This window comes from Mytilus galloprovincialis, chromosome 1 (genome assembly GCF_965363235.1).
Source record: "Mytilus galloprovincialis chromosome 1, xbMytGall1.hap1.1, whole genome shotgun sequence".
NCBI classification, from domain to species: domain Eukaryota; kingdom Metazoa; phylum Mollusca; class Bivalvia; order Mytilida; family Mytilidae; genus Mytilus; species Mytilus galloprovincialis.
The window spans coordinates 51,538,360-51,547,111 of NC_134838.1; the positions used below are offsets into that span (position 1 = coordinate 51,538,360).

The following is an 8,752-nucleotide window of genomic DNA, read 5'->3' on the forward strand; positions in this document are numbered from 1 at the left end:
CTATCAGCATCATCAACCCAGTAGCTGTAAACCATAATTTACGGTAATTGTCTATGAAATATAGATGTAAACCCTTGTAAAAAATTGATTAAGAACAACTCTCCTGGTAATTACTAAAGTCAAATATTCGCTATGACAAAAATGCATATTGACTTACTGTAATGATTCATTAGTGATGTGATATGCTGCATCAGGGAAACAGTGTTTTGACTGTACGGACTTTCATTTTTATATTTTGCAAGAAAACGGTATCTCAAATGTTAAAAATCTTTTTAGAAGCTTAAAAATCAATTTATTAAATAAACACTGGACACTTTAAATTTGCAAAACACTCATTTGCAAATCCGCCGCCGCCTCAAATAAGAGCTACAGTGTCATGTATATAACCAAAATGTGCGGAATTACATGGGATTCAATAATTTCATTAGTTTTCTACTGTTACTATTATATTTATTTTGCTATTTGATTTATAAAAACATGGGATTTTCAATATCCCATGGGACAGGGCAAAATCCCATGGGATTTACCATTATCCCATGGGATTTTGGTTAAATCCCATGGGATTTTTTTTGGTCCCATGGGATAATTGTTGTCCCATGGGATATTTGTTGTCCCATGGGACAAAAAAAATCCCATGGGATTATTATTATCCCATGGGATTTTTAATATCCCATGGGACAAAATAAAATCCTATGGGATTCAAATTATAAATATATAGATATAAATATACAGTATGTGTATGTTGCAATGAATGCTGTTTGGTAGTAAAAAGTTTTAAATGTATACAAGTTTTTTTATATTTTATTAAATTTTTTTTCATTTTGTCACAAACATGTTTTTTATTTGTTAATATGACAATAAAGATTATAATTCTGAATTTGGAATGTATAATAAAATTTAAGGTCAAAGAGTAAAGTTCTTTCACTGAAACAAAATGATGACATGTTTAAATAAATGAAAAATATTGTTTTGAAATCTTTGTCTTGTTTATTTTATAATGAAAAATAGAACTGAAAAAAATATTTCATATTCTGACTGAATAGTTTACTCTTTTCATGAAGTAAGGTTTTCTTTGTTATAGTTTCATTGCAATACATGATTGAATATGCAAACAATTTGAATTATATACCTTTGTGGTGTACATAATATTATGCTTATATTTGCAAATTTATAATTTAAACACTTTTTGTGTTAAAGTTTTAGTTTTCTTTTTTGCTGCTTGCTATGTACAATTATTCAGTCCACTATATAAGAGTCAAGTCAATAAATTATTTCATCCACTAGAATATTCCTGCAATTCATAGACAAAACATTTTTCAATCTGTTCTTCAAAGATCCTCCTCGGTACATCTTTATTGGATGGAGCGATTCAAATGAGAAGACAAAGCAGGTTTATTTGGACAACAACATACTAATATTTTTTTCATTCGTTCCTTCTTTCAATTGATAATTACATTGTTGCATTTACATGGTCAAGTTCTTGAGGATCTATGATCGTGATGATATGACTCCTTTTTGTTTATAGTCATTATGTTGAAATTTCCTTTTTCTATTAAATGTAGAAAAAAACATTCCATTTCAAATTAATAAAAAAAGTCGCACTGTTGAGAAAAATATCATCTTCCAAGTTTTCTGTTCAGTATTGATCTGTTGAATGATGACCATGAAAACCGAGATGTCTGACCTACAAATACACAAAACTCAAAAATTATCAGTGAAGAGAAATACAGCAATAAAATGACTATTTTATCATGTTTATGAACATTTTAATAAACTTTCATTTAAATATCTATTGTTAGTACTCTTATTTCAGTGCTTTGTGTCTATGATTTACATATTAAGTGTTATTGTTTGGTTCCTTGTTGCAGTCTTTTCAGTTAAGCCCATTGCAACAAATTTTTACAATTTGTTCAAATGTTGTGCTGTTATTAAAACCACTGTGCGGTATAGCGTTTGCTCATTGTCAAAGGCTGTACAGTGAACTATTTTTGTTAAATTAAGGGGGCTCACAGGTTTCAATCAATTTTTTTTCTTAATACATGTAATATAGGGTTACACTATATTTTTCTATAAATGAACTTTATCTTATACTTTATAGAAAAATAGAAAAATTAAATTAAAACTAGAGGCTCTAAAGAGCCTGTGTCGCTCACCTTGGTCTATGTGCATATTAAACAAAGGACACAAATGGATTCATGACAAAATTGTATTTTGGTGATGGTGATGTGTTTGAAGTTCTTACTTTACTGAACAATTTTGCTTCTTACAATTATATCTATAATGAACTTTGCCCATTAGTAACAAAGAACTATATTTGGTAAAAATTTACATAAATTTACCAAATTAATGAAAATTGTTAAAAATTGACTATAAAGGGCAATAACTCCTTAAGGGGTCAATTGACCATTTAGGTCATGTTGACTTATTTGTAAATCTTACTTTGCTGAACATTATTGCTGTTTACTGTTTATCTCTATCTATAATAATATTCAAGATAATAACCAAAAACAGTAAAATGTCCTTAAAATTACTAATTCAGGGGCAGCAACCCAACTACGGGTTATCCTATTCATCTGAAAATTTCAGGGCAGATAGATCTTCACCTGTTTAACAATTCTACCCCATGTCAGATTTGCTCTAAATGCTTTGGTTTTTGAGTTATAAGCCAAAAACTGTATTTTACCTCTATGTTCTATTTTTAGCCATGGCGGCCATCTTGGTTGGTTGACCAGGTCACGCCACACATTTTTAAATAAGATACCCCAAAGATGATTGTGGCCAAGTTTGGATTAATTTGGCTAAGTAGTTTCAGAGGAGAAGATTTTTGTAAAAGATTAATTTACGAAAAATGGTTAAAAATTGAGTATAAAGAGCAATAACTCCTAAACGGGTCAACTGACCATTTTTGTCATGTTGACTTATTTATAGATCTTACTTTGCTGAACATTATTGCTGTTTACAGTTTATCTCTATCTATAATAATATTCAAGATAATAACCAAAAACAGCAAAATTTCCTCAAAATTACCAATTCAGGTGCAGCAACCCAACAACGGGTTGTCTGATTCATCTGAAAATTTCAGGGCAGATAGATCTTGACCTGATAAACAATTTTAACCATGTCAGATTTGTTCTAAATGCTTTGATTTTTGAGTTATAAGCCAAAAACTGCATTTTATCCCTATGTTCTATTTTTAGCCGAGGCGGCCATCTTGTTTAGTTGACCGGGTAACACCACACATTTTTTAAACTAGATACCCCAATGATGATTGTGGTCAAGTTTGGTTCAATTTGGCCCACTAGTTTCAGAGGAGAAGATTTTTGTAAAAGTTAACGACGACGGACGACGCCGGACGCCGGACACCAAGTGATGAGAAAAGCTCACTTGGCCCTTTGGGCCAGGTGAGCTAAAAATGGGGACACCATTCAATCACACTCACAATCCGCCTTTGAAAGAAGCATAAATATACATTTTTGTAAAGGTACTTTTTTCTCTGTTTAACTAATAGGAGAAATAGAGGTAATTTTGAAATGAAAAAAGAACTTAATTACAGAAATCGCTTAAATTTTACAATTATAGTTTAGTTTAAGTAAAGTTAGTTGAAAATGATAATAAAAAATATAGGTCACTGATGAGCTAAAAAAGATATTACAATTCTCATGCCAAAAAATGGCATTTCTGCACCAAAGGGAGATAATTTGGAGCTTTTTCAATGATATATACATTTTAAAAGTTGTCTGGGGCCAAAACAAATTGATTTTTTAGAATGATTTCTGTACCATATGAAAAGGTAAAAACTAATAATTTTGTACCCTCGAGCCTCCTTAAACATTGTTAAATGTCATTTTATCTCTATTGGAGAAAAGTCTTATTTGAAATCAGACTGCTTCTTATTTTTATATCAACCCAGCCATATTATGCCTGTCCAATATCAGAAGCTTGTACATAGTTCAGTGGTTGATGTTGGTTCATATCCGTCATTTTTGTTTTTCATAATATTTTGTTTTTTTATAAATTAGTCTGGTATATTTGAAGTTTGAATTGATGCTGTTTCAAATTTTGTTAGCGTTGTCTTTTATAGATTACTATATCATGTATAGGGTATGAGTTTTTTCATTACTAACAGGTCATCATTGGCCTCTAATAAGTAATTACAATGCTAACATCCACTTAATTGAACTCTGATGGATAGTTTTCTCATTTATCGTACCACATTTTATTTTAATAAATATTTAATCATTACTCAAGGGCTAAAATTTTTTCAACAGTGGACTTACCATTTAGGCTTTGTTGACCTTTGTAAATCTATTTTTGTTGATAATTTCTTCTGTTTATAGTTTCCCTTTTATATCTTTAATATTCTTGCCCTACACATAAAAGGGTAAACAATATCATTTAATGACAAAAATAACTACTAATACATAAAAAGTAGGCAACTGAAAATTTTGCCTCATTTGTATATAACTTTGACTTGATTCTCATTCTTGCTGTTTAATATTATCATTGTTTTATGAAAATGAGTTCTTAGTAAAATTAACCTTGGCAAACAGATATCTTCTTTTTTTATATGACACCTTGCATTCATTTCGTACAACAAGTAGACCTATGCTTATAATATCTGATAAAATGACAAAACCAAGAAAACTTAGCATTGACCAAAGAACCATAAAATGCGGTCATGGTTTTATGAATCTGCCAGAGAGACATGCACACCTTACAATTGTTACATATCCTACAAATATAATCTACCTGTAACTTTAAGCATAATTATGATAAACAATGCAGTGTTTCATTGACCAATGAAAATGAGGTCACGGTCATATAAAATATGACAGACAGACATGTGCATCTTACAATCATTCCGTTCACTAAATAAAGTGATCTTATTGCTTACAGTATCTGGAAAATAAACCAAACCACAAAAGCTAAACATTTTCATAGTTCCTTATACCCTGTCACATTCATAATATATGTGCCTGTTCCAAGTCAGGAGCCTATAATGAAGTGATTGTTCTTTGTTTATGTGTAACATTTAACTGTTTTTCCATTTTTTGTACATAAATTAGGTTGTTAGTTTTCTGGTTTGAATTGTTTTCGTTGTCATTTCTGGACCTTTTATAGCTGACTATGCAGTATAACTGGGAGTACTGTCAGATCTGTTCATTGTGTCTTTTTGTGTAGGGATGTACAAGTACCCAGCCACGTCCACTTGTATTTTTGTCCATCTGATGAGTTAAGCCTTTTTCAACTGATTTTTATAGTTTATTCTTATGTTGCACTGTTATACCACTGTCGCAGGTTAGGGGGAGGGTTGGGATCCCGCTAACATGTTTAACCCCGCCACATTATTTATGTACGTGCCTGTTCCAAGTCAGGAGGCTGTAATTCAGTGGTTGTTGTTTGTTTATGTGTTACATATTTGTTTTTCGTTCATTTATTTATATAAATAAGGCCGTTAGTTTTCTCGTTTGAGTTGTGTTACATTGTCTTATCGGGGCCTTTTATATCTGACTATGCGGTATGGGCTTTGCTCATTGTTGAAGGCTGTACGGCGACATTTAGTTGTTAATGTCTGAGTCATTTTGGTCTCTTGTGGACAGTTGTCTCATTGGCAATCATACCACATCTTCTTTTTTATATTTGTTCATTGTTAAGGCTGTAGGATGACCTTGAGTTGTTAATTTCTGTTTCATTTGGTCTCTCATGGGGAGTTGTCCAATCATACCCCATCTTCTTTTTTTTTATTGTCCTATGTACTATGAAAATAAAGTAAGATGAAACTTCTCAGTCAGACATATGCACCTAGTTGACCTTTTGCTAATTTGAAAATAATAAAATAGAGAAACTGGCCAAAAAAAACAAAAAGGTAACATTATGCAATGAACCATAAAAATGAGGTCAAGATTGAATAAAACATGCCAGTCTAACATGTACATCCCTAAAAATTTTCATACAACAAATATACTTGACATGTTGCATACAATATTAGAAAACCCGACCAAAACACAAGGGAGCTCGCTTCTCAGTTTCAAAGTAATTAACTTTTCAAAACACTAGCTTAAATTGATAAGTAATTTATAAAGGAATCCAAAAAGCAAAAAAAATATATAGGTCACCGTGCTTGTTTTCGAGATATGAGCCATTGAAAATTTGGCGGGAAAATATCCTCTCTTGACTTTTCATAGCTTTATCATTGACAAGTTAAAGTTCTAAAAAAATGTTAAAAAGTAATTAAAATTTTATAAGACTTTTACAGATGGCTTATCATTATACATGTTAAAGAATTTCAAAAAGAAAAAAGGGGGTCACCGGGCAAATTTTTTCAAGGCATTTAAATGGATAAAACCAGAGGATTCCGAAAATCTGACAAAAAATCAAAAACATGACAAGCCAGCTTCCTTAACAATAACCACTGAACCATGAAAATGAGGTCAGAGGATAGAAAACCAGATAAATTGACACAAATCCCTGTGGTAAGACAAAATGTGCCATAATATTAGTCCAAATGATAATAAAGTCTTGTATGGCTATTCTGTTCTGTTCTGGTTTAGAAAATTCCTCCTTCAAAGGAGCACTTTGCACAATGACGAATAAATGTTTTTATATAATATAAATATACCTAAAAAGACATACTAGGTACGCCTCGTGAGATAAGTGTTGGTTACTGTCAAAGACCCTTACACTTGCTTGGCGGAAGGTTATTAATTATGAAGATGAGTTCGTACTCCATGAAGAGCAAAGCAAAGCTTCCTTGTTATGTATTCTACAGTGTAGCAGGCATCCATGCATTTACATTTGCAACCACAAGCACATATAAAGCTACTAGGGTCCAATATAAAGTTAGTGTCTAGTTATTTCAACTTTTTTCTTGGACGCCGTCATAGTAAAAAAAAATCCTTTCAAGGTGTAATAATTGTTTGTATTACAAAAAGAAGAAACCTAAATCTTACTTGTTAGTTGTTATGGGCTAACAAAAAAGATTTATTTAAAGTTGGTTATACATACAATACAACATAAGCTCTAGAGCTTTTATCCAACATATATATATATGACAAGCACAATACATAAAACATTAAGTTCATCACTGAGATAGTAGTCTCAGATAGAGGGAGACAGGGTCAACCAAACCCCTATTCAATCTGAATGTAGGATAGAAAGTCACAGGACAAAAAGTCACGGTCAACAAGTCACAGACAAAAAGTCACAATTCAGTTTAGAGATTATTTTTCTTTGAACAAGAAAACACTTTTTTTTGTATTTTTCTTGAAGTTTTATTTAAGAAGCAACTTAGTAATTAAAATTTATTCAATAAATATCAATAATAATCAAATAATTGTTATGAAAACAAAATTTCAAAGTGGCTTGGTACTTCATGTACTTAAATGGCTTCAATTTGCCCATAAATAATTATATCCTTTGCAAGATTAAAATCTAATACATTTCCATTTATCGTGTTTATCAAGCTCTATGAGCAATTTCCTTAAATTGAAAATGAATATATGTAATAAAAAGAAAATATTTCAAGATCTTTTTCATATATATTCAAACCAATTGTCAACAATTTGTTTGTGACTTTTTGTCCTATCAAATTTGTGACTTCATGTCCTGTGACTTTTTGTCCTGCGACTTTCTGTCCGTTTACCTTCCATCTAAATCAGTAAACTGAATAATTGTTTTTTGCAGTAGTCCGGGTAACGAGTCGATATCTGTTATTAATCATGCAAATTGCGAGTCAACACTTACACACCTTTTTTCAGAATGTCAGCTAAAAACAAAGAATCACTGGTGATAGGGGAGTGTAACCGATGAATTGATCCTGAATCAGATAAGATTTTCCAAGTATTACGGAGTGGAGAACCTCTTTATTTGATCACACTCACCGGGAGATTTAATAATGAGGCTACTAAAAACATTTCATTTTCCCATGTTCGCTGTTTTTCGCTATAATTATTTAAAGCTGAATAAAGCTATTTGAAAAATACATTAATTTGTGTTTTTTACTGCTAGACTACAAGTTGAATAAAATCACGTGAAAAAAATGCTAATTACGCACCAGTTGCTGAGCAGAGAATCATTTTAAGCCAGGAACAGTATATACTAACTGTAAGAATAGAAATTCCCTGTAAAAAGGCAGTCAAATCTTAACAGAACTGTAACTTAATGATACATGTATATCAAGTTCCAACACCTCACCCAGCACCCTGGCCCAGCTCACTGAGTTAGCAAACTGGTGTGTGTCAGTCTTATAATATAAAACTGCGTAGGTTCATATCGTTAGATTTATCGTTTGTTTGGATATTTTTAGGATCGTTGTAAAATTATATATCTTGAACTTTGTTAAAATACTATTTTAAATTGTTCAATTCGTTATATTTCATAATTTTGTCAAAGTGTACTTTTTAAAGTTTTAAATTTTAAAGATATAAAAACGAATATATATATATATATTCCATTTTGATTTGAGGGAAATCTGTTTGAACTGTAATGACATGGTCAGTCAACTGATTTGTTGCAAAGCTGATTACAGGTAATTATAACATACAGCAATTTTTCATTACGACAGTGCGTGTACTCTCCGGTGTGTATAACGTAAAGTTTCTAGAGAACATCCTGTCTACGTGTAATACAGATTGATGACATTACACAAAATTTCTTTTGTTAAATGTGCTTAGGTATCTGTGTCTATTCCCTATTTCAACACCACAAATTTTTCGAAGAAAAAAAATCAAAAAATCAATTATATGAAATAAAG

General features: G+C 31.2%; 1 long non-coding RNA gene across 1 annotated transcript; it reads right to left on the reverse strand.

Moving 5' to 3' along the window:
• Positions 1-963: 963 nt before the first annotated feature.
• LOC143077693 (uncharacterized) lies at positions 964-7,852 on the reverse strand. The gene is made up of 3 exons (XR_012978954.1): positions 7,643-7,852; positions 4,278-4,367; positions 964-1,684 (listed from the first exon to the last, which is right to left on the reverse strand). It is a non-coding gene; the product is annotated as an uncharacterized LOC143077693 (long non-coding RNA).
• Positions 7,853-8,752: the final 900 nt, after the last annotated feature.